At 45.1% G+C, this 14,605-nt stretch overlaps 1 pseudogene across 1 annotated transcript in view; it reads left to right on the top strand.

Moving 5' to 3' along the window:
* Positions 1-14,605, top strand: part of LOC143646847 (paired box protein Pax-2-like) — a 50,856-nt pseudogene that overhangs the window by 11,052 nt on the left and 25,199 nt on the right. Inside the window, exon 2 of the transcript XR_013157666.1 lies at positions 2,049-2,216. The product of XR_013157666.1 is annotated as a paired box protein Pax-2-like (transcript). The remainder of the gene's footprint in view (positions 1-2,048; positions 2,217-14,605) is intronic.

Here is a 14,605-nt window from a genome sequence, read left to right as displayed (position 1 = left end):
AGTGTCCCTCATTGCTAGGTGTCTCCTCCTCAGAGGCCTACCCTGACTCCTCATTCCAAGAGCCAGTTTTCTGCACATCATCTATTCTGTACCCTTCCTTTCTCATACTTTCCCCATACCCCTGTTGTCTCCTGACCTACTAAGAATTCTATTGAATTTCATCCTTTATCCTCTGAACATCAGCTTTCCAGCAACAATGACTTTCTCATCATCACTGGTGTAACAAGGGACTAAACCCATTTTCTTTTTCTGTTTTGAGGAGAAATCATGTTGCTTTATCAGCCTTTCATCTTCAGGCCTCTTGAGGCCTTTCCAATGTTTCTGGTAAAGAACAGTGGATGTAGACACAAATTGCTGGACAGATGTGAGAAAGTGGCTAAACCAACCCACAGAGTCATTTTCTGGAGAGGAAGGGCTGCTTTAGCACTTGACTATGGAAATTTCATGGCCACCAATGTTTTAGCTAGGGGTATTATTGAATATCTCTATCTGGGAATGGACTTTAAGCTTTGGCATGCCAGAACCCCAAGACACTTCACATTGGGGTGACACTGGGATGTATAGACGATCCACTGTCCTCATTCTTCTGTAGCTCATTCCCAAGTTTTCACCATTGCCCATTAAATCAATTACACTACTCAAACGTTCCAGGTCTGGGGTTCAAAGATACATGAGCTAGAATTTCTCCACCCATTAAAATGTGTATGTTCACTGATCCTCGAAGGATATAAGCCTGACTGCTTCAGCTAGATCTTAGAATTAGTGACAACTAGGCATTTTATTTCCTCTTTTCTCATTCTTTCATTGTCATGATGGTAGAATTTAGCACTTATTGACCAGTTTAGAGGGGAAGAGTCAATACTCAGTTGTCTGTCCATGGAAGATGAGACTCACCAGACTTGTGCTTTCCCAGTACAACTTTGTACACATTTGCCCCTGAATCCATTTGTGCTAGTGGGATAAGGGGGACCTCAGTATGGTATCTGACTGCAACTCTCTTTCAAGTACCCTTTGAAGAGGGCAGAATTTATGTTGGTTGCATTCATTGGCTTTCAAGGGTGGGTTTGGTTGTATGCCTTTTGGGGTGGGTGTATGGGCTTCCCCTTCTACTAGCTTCAAGAGAGATAGGACATGAATGCAATAGGCTTGTCAGTGTGGTTCCTCAGGATCGGTGGATGCAGTATCCACTCTGTTCATATAAAAATGTCCATGGACACATATTCAGATACATATTTCTGTGAGTGTGTGTGTGTGCATTTGTGTATGTCTTTATATGAATGTATACACATATCTTTAATTCCTGTAATATTTTCTTGAAAGCATTAGTACGTTTTTATCTATATCCATTCTATTTCTTTTGTCTTGTCATAACTCACTTCCCCCTTACAGTGTATATGTTTTGCTCTCCATCTTTCCTTCTACTATTTCCTCCTTGATCAAGTGTACCTGCTTGCCCACTCACATTGATAGTGGGTGCAACCTACTGACAACAGGCTGTGGGCAGGCAGGGCCTTTGTATGTTACTGAGTTTCTGTGTGTAACTGGGATGGTTTTCTGTCTGCATTACACACACATTCTTTATCTTCTAGTCATGTTTGGATATGACCCATCTTTTGTCCATCCTCATATCTTTGCCGCCTTCTTTTAGCTTAACCCGCAGTGATTCCACTAGCAACCAACAGCCATCAGAAAGGAAATAAGGCATGCTCACAGCTGTGTTTGAGGACTGGGGTCAGGTAGCCCATTCTGTTCCATGGTAAGATTTGACCCCTTCATTAGCAATGAGACTTGCATCAGGAAGTGAGCAGCACAGGAAGTGGGGTGATTTGAAGATTCTTGTAAGCAGCACACCCAAAATAATCAACATGTGCTATGAAAGACATCCTGGATAGGAAAAACCATACAATCAGCATTGAACCCAGAGCCCCCACAGAATCTGCATGTAAAGAAGGTAGATTTAATGTAAGATTCTCAGAATTGTATGAAATATTCATGTTGTATTGAAGAAAAACTGTCAGAATTGAAAAGCTATTTTTGATTTCTTGTAGAGCTCATTTGAGACATCAAGCAAATTGGCAGTACAAGGTGCAAAGTCCCATCAGATCATGAGAAAAGGTCATCAATACCAAGGAACAGAAACATTCACCAAAACATCACCCAAATTGAGTGTCCATTCCTGATACTGAAGGGTACCAAGTCCAGGACAATGTACCGAGGTATGTTTGGTTTGAACCTTCCTTCGTGGTTTGAAGAAAAGGTCAAGCTAAAATATGCAAATGACCCATCTAAATCTAAATAGGGAATTTTGGAACAACTCTTGCAGGAATTGATAGGAAAAGAAGAAAAAGGGTCCAGAAATGATAGCCTAAGTTATCATGATCATGATGAATACATGTTTCATTATGCATATAGTGTGTGATTTTGCTTAATGCATGTACATAAAACACTGGAACATGAAAATACACACATTTTTCACATTTGGAGGAACTGTAGGGTTAAAGAAGAAGCAGGCATACATTTCAGATACAAAAATAGTCATCCTGTCAGAGACATAGGGGGCTCTGACCACAGTAAAAGGGGGACACCAAGGAGAAGAGCCAGATGAGGAAAGGTCATGGAGAACGGCTGTGAGGTAGGAAGCAAGAAGTCAAGTAAGACCACTAAGGTCTGGGCTGAATACCTATCTGGATGGAATCCCTTTGCATGCAACAGAGAAAGAGAAAGGAGGAGTCAGTTTGGAGAGGAGGCCAGAGTATGGGTTGGGCAGGGTAGAGACAGCTCTTGGACATTCTGGGGGCAACTGTGCATGATGTTGGACTGTGAGGAAACATTTGTGCTGGAGAGATGTAGGTAGCAGTCATGCCAGGAGAGATGGCATTTAGAACCAAGACAGTTAGCATATGAAGTATTTGTAATCCCTAATTCCCTTCATCTTTCTAATCAGATGTTCAAAGGACTTCTGAAACCTCTCCTTTCCCACGGTGGGGAATGGGACTGGAGAGAGGATTCAGGCAAACTCGAGTTGGAACATATGTCCCCAAATTTTGGCAGTTCAATGGCAAGGCTCCTTATGATGTCTTTCACGATGGGGAAACATAAAGATTGATTGAACCAGGAGGAGATTTGTGATTTTAACCATTGCAGTCTCCCCAGGAGGTAGAAGTCTGTAGTGTTAGTGTCATCTCATTGAGTGATGACTCATCACATTTATGGGGTCCTGTGAACAGTCTGCACCCAAGCTGTTTATATCACCATTGGTGTATGCTATTTCTAATCTGATTTCTAATGGCCTTCTGAAATCTCACTCTTCCCACAGAAAACTCATTCCAATTTCCCATCATCTACACTCCTTGGCCAGGCATCCCTTATTCATGGAGGATGATTGCCGTCATGCAGATGCCTGGGCCAAACCCCTTGTCAGCTTTTCAGCTCATCTCTTCTGTTCCCACCTTCATTTATAGCCAGTCTCACAGACTGCCTTAGGATCCAGTCCTCTATCTGATCTCATCTCTCCCTAAGCCTCTCTTGTCACGCTGCCCTCATCCAGCCCTCACCATCTCTAACCACAGCTGATTCTCACAGAGTCTTCACCCAGCCTGTCTGCTTTCCCTTTTTCCTCACATAGAACCAGGGTCATTGCAAATTCAATAAATCTCTCTATCATGGTGACAGTGTACTTGGTCATCTGGCCCATGAGAGCCTTAACCCCATCACTGGGGTCGTCTGTCACTGCCTTTCAGGCTCTTTGATCTCCACCTGGGCCTCACACTGGTGACTGGCAAATGCTGTGGATTCTTCTGCCTGATGCCCTCCATAACGAATGGTTGAGACATTGTGGTTTCAAAGCCAGAAAGCGTTTATTGTTACTGCATGTGTAACAGGAGAACAGAGAGCCTAGGGGTCCAAAATCTCTCTCCATGAGTTGAGGGCTTCAGAGATTTTATGGAAATAAGATGGGGTAATGAGGTCATTTTGGATAGTTAGACTTATTTTAAGATGAAGCACAAGAGAGTATTTTTTCATTTAGTCCTCAAAAGTCAGAGTAGACGGGTCACCTATCTCCCAGGAGAGAATGAACAGACTTGGAGTAGAGGTCAAGGAAATTGGGGTTGGTGTAGCTCCGGTGTTATAACTTTTCACCAAAGGTCACCAGGCACTCCCCACCCATGTTTGCAAACTTGGGTGCACTTGTATGCACACCCAACTTGTCAGGATATGTCTGTGACTCCTTGTCCCCCACTTGGCAGCCACCTTCCAGCCCCACAGGTAGGCACTACTCTCCTTCCCCTATTGGCAAGGGCACCAAACAAGAAATCTGCTGCCTCAGCTCTGCCCTTCTCCCCCAAGTGCAGGCTGTGGATGCAGAGGGTGGAGCCAGCACCCAGGATGTCCCCCAGGCCCTGCTGCTCACAGCTCCCTGAGTGCCCTGTCATCTTCAGGCCAATGGACAGCTGAGAAAGGCAGACAACTGGCATGGGGTCCCCTTGGAAAGAGGATTTGGAGAGAATGGAGCTGGGTAGACCCAGGATTGCTGTCTGCCAGAGGAAGGGGTCCTGGCAACCTCCCACACTATCACTGCCTATACAAAAGTGGGGCCCTGAGACCAGAGAAGGACCCTTTCCAGCCTGCCTTCCTCAGTGCTTTGATAGCTTAGGGCTCTCTGGGACCCTCGTGCTCTGTTCTGTCCTGTGGGGGTGGAAAGGCATGAAAGGAAAGGGGAGGGCTGGGCCTGGTTCAGGGGCTCGGAGACAGATCACCAGCCTCAGAGCGGAGATGCAGCAGAGCCAGTAATTCAAACCATCCTGATCCTTTGGTGAACCCAAACCTGCTGACCTTGACAGCACCAGACAAGGGAGGCCTCACAAACCTCAACTTGCTAGCAGACCTCCCTTTCTCTCCCTCCCCTCCTGGGAACCCTGTGGCCCCAGCCTCTAGGTGACTCCTAATTTCACCATCCTCATGAAATGTCAGCAACCCCTCCCTCACCAAGGCAGCTGCCTACCTGCCTGCCTGTCTCAAAGCACCTTGTGTGCTCATCTCCCCTGGAGATGGTGCTTGGGCCTCTCATGGGGGGGATGGGCCCTTTCAGGTCTGGGGCCAGGGGTCCCCAGGCCCTGTGTTGGTTTTCTGTGCAAAGGAGGGCTTTTACACCTTTTACTTTTCCCTCCTGCCCTAGCCTTCATCTTTTTCAGAAGTACTGCCTGTAATGTGTGTGTGTGTGTGTGCGTGTGTGGTCTAAGTGTACACAGGGGTGGGGATAAAATGGGATTGAGACTGAGCAGGAAAGAGGAGGGAAGAAAAGCCTGAGGAAAGCAGTCCCAGGTACCTGTATTAAAGGAAATGCAGTTTATGAAGTTTAGGCTTTCCTCCTAGGGAGAGCTGGATGCCATCCAATAGCCTCTCAGAGCCTGCCAAACAGTTCCTGAAGCAGAAAGTGTAGGCAGGAGAGTGAGCAAGCCAGTGACAGGGAGAGATTCACACACTCACACCCACATACATGCACTCAGCTCACTCCCCTAGGCCCTGGCAGACTGCAAAGTCGAATGGAGGAGGAATGCAAATAGGTATGTTTGGTAGGCATGACTAATTCCTCCCCTCTCCTCTCCCAGACCCCCACCTCCATCTGCATTGGCAGTGTGGCCCACACAGACATGGGCAAAATGGGTGCCTGGGTGGGCCACTGGGGCAGCCAGCTGGGCCGGGTCAGTAGGGGCTTCCTGTGCCAGTCAGCATATGGAAGCCGACTTAGGTGCAGGGCACTGTGGGTGGTGTTGGGGCAATGGGTCTGAGGCCGGCTAGGTGGTAAAAGGGGCCAAAACGTGGTATCATTGGATCTCCTAGGAACCCACCTTTTCTTTTGGTGCTTGGGATCTATTTTTATCTGACACCTTGACCTACTGAAGACTGCTACTGGGGTCCCTTAAGGAGAAACCATTAGAGACTGAATTTTTTTTTCTTGGAATTCATAGGAAATAAATGGGTCACAAGGTAAACTGGGAGCTATCAGAGGGACTTACAAGCTGCTGGCAGTATCTACCTTTCTAGACTCTTCTTCATGTGCATAAGCCCATGGGTTCACATGGGGGAGGGTGCGCATTGGACACTACTAATATGTAAGAGGGCCAGGGTCCTTGACCTTACAGGAAAGGGTGTTTTGGAAGAGGAAATGGAAAGAAAAGCATATAGCAAAGGCCTTACTCCAGCCTGCAGGCTGGGCAGCACCCACTCTCTGTTCCCCGGGACTCTTGGAGTGAATCTCAGCTGGGCTCATGCAGTGGGGAGAAGCCCACCTCCCATTTCTTCCTGGGAACTCCATGTCCCTATTCAAGTTCTGCCAGGAACTAGGACCAATGGGTATTTTGGATGATGAAATTCATCATTTTGGATGAATGAGTCATCCAAAGACAGTGAATCCAAGGGAGAAGATGGTAGAAGGGAAAGGGAAGGATGATTGTGGAGGGTACTCTGGGAAGCCAGGAGAGGCTGGGCACAGAGGAAAGCAGAAACTGGCCTAGGATGGTTTTCACCCTTTCTCTCCCCTTCTCTCTCCTTTCCCCTACCCCTTCACCCCTTCCCATTTCCCTCCACACATCTTTATTGGTTCTGGTAATAGCATTGATTTGCATATCAGGCAAAGCCTTGCTACACAAAAAGAAAACCCCAGCCATGGCGGTGTGGCAGTGTCAGCTCTCGCTGTTGTTTGACAAAGTGTGAAATTAAATTAATAAAGTCCCCAACACAAGAAAACATAACAGGAAATTAATGGCCTTTACTGTCGCTCTGATGCAGTCATTTGCAACCCTGCTTTCTGCACCAAAGACTTCATAAATGCAAGCAGTTTCTCGAAACAAGCATACTTAGGGAGGCCTGGTATGTAATTTTTCGCCTTGCTTGTGTCCTTTGAGCTAAGAAAGCCCCCTCCCCTCGTGGCTCCAGTGAGGTTTCTAACTGGTTCTGGCTCTGGCTTGAGCCCAGGGGGGCAAAGGTGGAAGACCCCACTCCCTCCCTATCGCCCAGAGAAGGGTGAGGAGGAGGGCCCAGCTCCCAGCAGATGGACACTCAGCCAGCCCTCCTTCCCCACCAGCCCTGGAGCTGGGAGCCTCAGCCCCTGCCAGCAGACCAACAGGGAGGCACAGTGATCATTTCTCCCAAACCCACTGGCCCCTCCCCTTTCTCTCTGACTGGCCCCTCCACTTCCTCCCTGGGTCTGTCTTCCCTTCCCTTCTCCCCCACCTGCACCACTTACTCTACTTCCACTTCTTCCTCACACTCTTGGTCACACAGCTCAGGCTAACCAGGCTACACTTTCCCAAAGGTAACCTGGGAGCCCTTGTTTTGCAGGGGCTAATTTATTCATTAAGTGAGGAAAGTAACTGTGCTGGTAAAATTCCTGCAGATGCCCTCTTCCCTACACGTTGGTTAGGAAATATGAGAGCCTGAAATGATTGCTCAGGCCATCCTCTGTCCCCAGGCTGGTTTCCCCTAAAGCATTTCAGAGAGCTAGGGTCTATGACTTCAACTTTGCTTTGGTGTGTAAATGGTTGGGATATTGAAAAGATGTACACTTTGTCTTGGGAAGTGTTGTGTCAGTGTGAGCCAAGTGCCAGCTGCTTTTGGGATGTATGAGAGGAGCCAATGACCATGACCGGATCTCAAAGAGCTTACAGTCTATAGGGGAAGGCAAGACTATTATGCATCCAACAATTATTAATTAATTAAATGGTGACATAGCTATACATTCAATCAGAATTGAGGGAAGTGGGCTAGAAGATCAGACAGGAAAGATTTGGCTGAGGGTGGTAACCAGGATGAGTCTCACCTTCTTAAGGGTTATTGATCTTCTATGCTACTCACAACAGAACTCTCTTCTTGAGCAGTACTGCCTGAGAGGCCACAGACCCACCTGGACATAGGACATAGATGGACAGCCACATGCTGAATCAATATGGTATTGATTTTAGCCTGAATCAATATGGTATTGAGGAAAGAGCACAGGATTTAGAGTCTGAATATTTGGGTGAGAGGTTGACTTCCATTCCTCACTTGGTCTGGGACCTTTGACTAATTACAAGATCTGTCTGAATCTTAGTTTCCTTATCTTTAAAAATGAGATAGATGTTTACCACAAAGTGGGGTAGTTCAAATCTCCATTTGCCGCTCTCACTTTTCTCCCTACCACCTTCCCTCCCTTCCATTCATTCCACCATATTTGTTGAGCAAGACCTGGCAAGACTCTGAGCTGAGCACTGGGTAGATTTAAGAGCTGGTGTTCCTGTCCTTGACGGAGGTCCCTCCCCATCCTGGTTATCCATTTCTGGTTTCATTCTTGAATGTTAAAGTCCCTCTTAAATGAACACTGAACTCTAGAGATAGTCTAGCCAATGTTAAGTACAGTAGAACCACTGCCTGTCTCCACCTGGAGACTCTACATCTATAATGTAGATTACATTCAATTTTTTAGCAGCCATGTCAGACTCAAGCTCATATTGAGTCAGTGGTCAACTAAAACCTCGAGATCTTTTTCACATCAATTGCTATCAAACCAGGTCTACACATTCTGCACTTGTGTAATTGATTTTTTTTTAACCTAAACATAGGGCATTCCATTTATCACTGTTGAATTTCATCTTGTTGGGTTGGGCTCAAAATTCTACCTGATTAAGATCATAAGGATGTCTTCTATGCCTTCATCCAAAGAGTTTTGTTCTATTTTTTGTTTTTTTGTTTGCTTGTTTTAATAGTTAAGTAGAGAAACTAAAGGCAAGCCACATGGTCAACCACTGGAAACCTCCCTCCAAGTTTCAATAAATGAATGCCTTAGGTACCACTGAACCCAAAAACTACCAATCATTTCACTTTTCTTCATCTTGTCCATAAAACAAGGAAGTAGATTCTTTGTCAAATGTTAACATTCACTATATCCATAATCAATAGATCAACCTATAAAAATCCAATTTAAGTTGATGAGCAAGTTGAATGCCTGCTATGTATAAAGCACAGCTGGGACTGATTTATTCAATCCTTGACCTCAAGAAGCTTATAATCTCATCCAGAAATGGACATGCACACCATGTACCGTTATACACGGAGAATGCAATAGGGGCAGTGATCTGCGTAGTAAGTGCTATGATGTACATTAGAACAGGGAGCAGTTGCTTCCAACCAAGGCAACTGGGGAAGTCTTCATGGAGGTGGCTGTGTTAGTTAGATTCAGTTGTCAACTTGGCCAGGTGAGCATACCTAGTCTTGTTGCTGCAGAAATAAGCCAATGGTACATGAACCTCATCTGTTGCTAATTACATCTGCAGTCAGCTAGGAGGCGTGTCTGCTGCAATGAGTGACGTTTGACTTAATTGGCTGGTGCTTAAATGAGAGATAGCAATGTAGCACAGCTAAGCAGCTCGGCATTCCTCATCTTGGCACTAGCAGCTCAGCCCAGACCTTTGGAGATACAGAAAGAAGTCACCCCGGGGAAAGTTGTTGGAACCCAGGGGCCTGGAGAGAATACCAGCAGAGACCATCCTGTGCCTTCCATGTAAGAAAGAACCTCAGTGGAAAATTAGCTGCCTTTCCTCTGAAGAACCAACAAAATAAATCCCCTTTTATTAAAAGCCAATCCGTCTCTGGTGTGTTGCATTCCGGCAGCTAGCAAACTAGAACAGATTTGGTACCAGAAGTGGGTTGCTGCTGCGGTTTGCAAATGCCAGATATGTTTGAACGGTGTTTTGGATGGCTAAGGGGAAGACTTTGGAGGAACTGTGAAGAGATTGAGCACATCAATCATCAAGCCCTCTTCCTGGAGGGCTTGAAGAAACTGTTGGTGTAAATGGAACCACTGCCAATCTTGGCAACGGAGGACACCAAGAAAAAAACCATTGCTGCTATTTGGCACATTCTTTCTCATCTTTTTTCCTGTGCATATATAATTTATATATATAATTGTTCATCAAAATCAGAGTGATAATGTATAAACAGCTTTGTATCTGTCTATTTTCACTTAACATTATATCAGGATCATTTTAACATATCATTAATATTCTTTGAAAACATGACTTTTTAAATGGCTGCATATACTTCCACTGTATTTGGTGTTCATGTCCTTTTAAAATCTTGGCTCATCATATTTTAAAGCTCATCCTTGTGTAACAACAATACTCCTTAAATGTCCTTGTCTTTCTACCCCTTCCCCAATTCCATTCCCTGTATTTTGTCAGGCTGAGTTTTTGAGCTTCATTTTGAGCTTTATTGAGAGTCAGAATTTCATTTCTCAAGCATCCTGCTTGATGAAAGTGTGTTCCCTTCTAGTATTTCTTGCCACAATCACATGCCCACCCTTTTACTTCAACACAGCAGTTTGCTTTCCTCCAGTCAGATTCTGTCCCATGCCCCTCCTTTGCTAGTCAACTGTTAGATATGGTTGCTCTCTCCCCAAATGCTCTATCACTTACCTTTTATCAGTTTTTCTTTTGGTCAGAATTAAGCAGCCTAGAATAGTGGAAAGGGCCTGGAACCTCAGTTCCAATTCTAGCATTGACTGGCTATGTGACATGGAAAAATTACCTAGCCCTTCTGAGCTTGTTTTTTATTTTAATCTCTAACAATTAGATAAATTATCTCCATGAGACTTTCCAGCTATAAACTGTGACAACTATGAATCCAGAGAAGCAATTAATTTTGTTGCTTCTTTTTCCTTCTAAAAGGTAAAATGTTGTGCAAGGCAAGTAAAGAATTTATCAACATTTGCTTGTAAAATTCTGTTCAACAAATTAACCAACTTTTTATTCACCTACATATTCCAGGTCCTCTGGTAGATTTACAAAGATGAAAAGGGTGGAGGCCCTGCCTTCAAAATATTTGTAGTTTAATGGAGAACATTAGAAAAAAACATTAAAAAATAACTCTGATGCATATAGATTCTAAATTTGACTCTGCCATTCACTGGCCATAATAAGTAATTTGGGAAAATTTACCAAACCTACTAGCCCTCAGTTTCCCCAGGGTGGTTGCTCAGCTGCCAGCGGCATATTGCCCGGTTTGGTTCTGGCTCCTCCATTACTTGTTAACTGTGTAACCTTAGGAAAGTTCCTTACCCTCTGCACTTTCATTTCTTCACCAACAAAATCAGGATCATAAAAAAAGCTTCCTGCTTAAAGTTCTTGTGAAAATTAATCGGTATATTTAAAATTCTTAAATGAGTGCTGAATATATACTAAGCACTTAGTAAATGTTTGTTGCTGTTATTTTTTATTTATTTACTTTTACATGGGCAGGTACCGGGAATCAAACCTGGGTCTCCAGCATGGCAAGCGAGAATTCTGCCACTGTGCCACCATTGCACCACCCTGTTGCTGTTATTTTAAGGATTAAATCACTGTCTATGTTAAGCACAATGTCTGCTATTGTAATAGGAACTCAATCGATTTGAGCTATTATTATGATTATTTTATTAATATTTCTACTATAGAGATCTGAAATAAATGGCTCCTGGAACATAGGGAAAGGAGAGACTGCTACAGGAGGAGGTTAGCAACCCTCTTGGGTACATTCAAGGAAACTCAGTCCAGAAAAGCTCAAGAGACTTTTCCAAGGTCACGTAACTAGTGAGCAGCTAAGCTAGGATTTTAACCCAGGAGACATGACTCCTCGTACTTGTTGATGTTAAAATCATTGATGGGTATAAATGGGTACAGCATGACTGAGGCCAGGCTCGCCCAGTGGCTCCTGCCAGCCTCTCACTCTACCATGAACTCATTGGGTGGTGTTGTTTGGAAGCTGCGCTTGGTCAAAGATAACAGGTGGTTTACCCGGGCTGGAAGGCTGGTCAGAGCCTGCTTTTGCCCAGAGCCAAAGCTTTGGGCAGATTTTCAGTGGCTTTCCCTTGAGCTTCCCCTTGGACAGAGAGAAGAATGCCTGGGAAGTTTGCTGTCACCAGCCTTGCCTCTGAAGCCCCTTCCTGGCACATTGCAGCAATCCCTCCCCTCAACTCTCTTCCTTTTTCTTTTTTTATTTCTCCCTTACTCTGCATCCTCCCTCACCCTCTCTTCCTCCTTTCTTTCCTCCTCTTCTTTTTCCTACCCTCCCTCCCTTCTCTCCTCATTCTTTCACACTCTTCCCCTTTCCTTTCTCCTCCCCCCTCTCTCTGCCCATCCCCCTCCCCACTCCATAATCCTCACTCTTCTTCCAGTCAGGACAGCAACTGACCTTGGGGGAGCAGCCCCATTCCTCAGCATCCCAACGTTGCCCCCAGTTCCCAGTCAGATGGGAGCATGCTGTGGCAGCCCAGACCTCCACGTGCTGCCATGGGGGTGGGGCTGGGGCTGCATAGATGGGCTGCCCTGAATGACAAGCCGGGATATTGATCACCTTCTGAACTCAGCCCAGCCGATAGAAGGTAATTAATGACTCCATTTGCCTCAGTACCGAGGAGAACAGTCGAGTTTGAAACAGCAACAACTGGCAGCTGGGGGAGACCGTGATGTTGGGGGAGGAAAAAGGCCTGGGAGGTGAACCCCTCAGAGGGGAAAAGTGGTGCATGGAGGAGGGAAGGCAGAAAGAGGGAGCGGACCCAGGGGACTAGTCAGAAGTGTATGGAACAAATGTTTGCACGGAGCCCCCACCCCCAACTAGAGCCGGTCCTGCTCTCCCCAACCCTCTGAGGCCTGAGGCCCAACAGAGATTTCTTTTACTTCCTCCATGCTTCTCTCTTTTCTTCCCATTCCACTTTTTCAGATCATTTCCTGTCTGACAGATAAACTAAGGTTGACTTTCTCCAAGGTTGCTTTTTGCCAGCTATGTGATCTTGCACATGTTTTTACCCTCCCTGAGCTTGTTTACTCACTGTAATATTGAAATAATGGCAACTTTTTGGCAAGTACTCTGTGAGACTTAGAGAAAATGTATGCAAAGCACTTTAAGTGTGTCTAGTGCATAGTAAGTGCTCAATAAATGACAGTTATTATAATGACAATGGCCTTGGACATGATAGGCAAACTTGATAGAGTAGAGAGAGTTTTAGAGGCAGGGACCCCTGAATTCAAATCCAGTCTTTGTTACTTACTAAATGGAATGTGTCGAACAAGTAACTTTGTCTCTCTAAGACTCTTTCCTTAGCTCAAAAGTGAGAATAATAATAATGATAATCAGTACATCATAAAGTTGAATGGATTTAATGAGTGTGAAAACCCTAATATTGTTAGTCTCCCCATGACAGGTAAATATTTGTATTTGGGCTTAGAAAACTGAAGTTAGTATAGTTCTTTACTATACTTTTTAAAAAATTCCTCTGAAATGCCTAATTGCTGGGATTTGTGGGCAACCCCCATTCAGTCCATCCTGGTTTAGTAGACTTTGATGAGCCTGGACATTTTCTGACCAAGGAAATAGCGTTACTTTATTCTGTCTATTACTACTACCCCCACTCAACTTTTGGTAGGGGGGGTAGTCATGACCTTGTCATGACCACCTGGGAATCCAGGAAGATTGTACACACACGAGATGAGGACAGAGTACTTCTGTTTTGTCCCTTGTCCCCAGCCTCAAGACATAGTATTCAGTGACAGTCTCCCTCCCCAAGATACTGAGACCTTCTTGGACAATGCATTCCTGATTGGCCAAGGAGTTGAATCTGGCCTGGTGTTAGAGAGGTGAGAAGTCCAATGCTGCTCCTGGGTAGCCCAGGAATAGATGGAGAGTGACAGGGCTAAGTGAATGAGATCAGATCCTTTCAGTGAGGATTGAAAGACATTAAATGACAAGTTGTTATAGAAGTAGTATATGCATGCTGCGCAGAGGCTAAACAATATAGAAAATCTTGGTCAAGAAGAAAATAAAGATTTCTCATGATCAGGAAGTAACCCCTGTTACCATGACACTGAGTCTCCTTCCAGTTGAGCTGATCTTTGGTTTTCCGTGGGGTCGGGGGACCTCCTGCTAGGACACCCATAACCTGGACCTTTTCTGGGCAAGTGGCCACCACTGTTCATTGCTGCAGTCCACACATGTTCATGGAGCATCTTCCATGTGCCAGGCAACCTAGAGCTTATGCCCTTGAGCTAGTCACTTACTCTCATTCAACCAGTATCTCATTTACTCTCAGTCTCAGCTTCCTCACCAGTGAAGAGAAGATAATAGTGCCTACCTACCTAGGAGAGTGGTTGGGAAACCCAAGCAACATAAGGTCTGTGAAAGCTTTTTGTTAACTGCTAAGCAAATATGAAATGGTCAGAGGAGAAGACAATATGAGCCTTTGTTCCCCTTGAAAGAATAATGTACGTCACCGTTTTAACCCAGCAGTTTGTTTAATTAACTTATTTATAAGGTCCTGCCTCATTCCAAAAAGGATTGGTGGTGGCACACACTCCTTGAGAGAGCTTGTGTGTGGCAGACAGAGCACCTAGAATGGGTTCTGGACCTCAGAGTCCTCCTTCTCAGTAGTGTGACCTTGGATAAGTCACCCCACCTTGCTGCCCACCCTGCTAGTTTTTCTTATGATACAATGAGGAATTTGTACCAGGTGTCCCCTGTAATCATTCTGGGCACAGTCTTGGTCCCCTGGGTTTGGCATCCTGGTAGCAGAGTGAAATGATTTAGGGCACAGGCTCTGGAG

Source organism: Tamandua tetradactyla, chromosome 9 (assembly GCF_023851605.1).
Source record: "Tamandua tetradactyla isolate mTamTet1 chromosome 9, mTamTet1.pri, whole genome shotgun sequence".
Taxonomy (NCBI): domain Eukaryota; kingdom Metazoa; phylum Chordata; class Mammalia; order Pilosa; family Myrmecophagidae; genus Tamandua; species Tamandua tetradactyla.
Note: the sequence above shows the minus strand (reverse complement) of the source record. Positions and strands in the feature narration are given on the sequence as shown.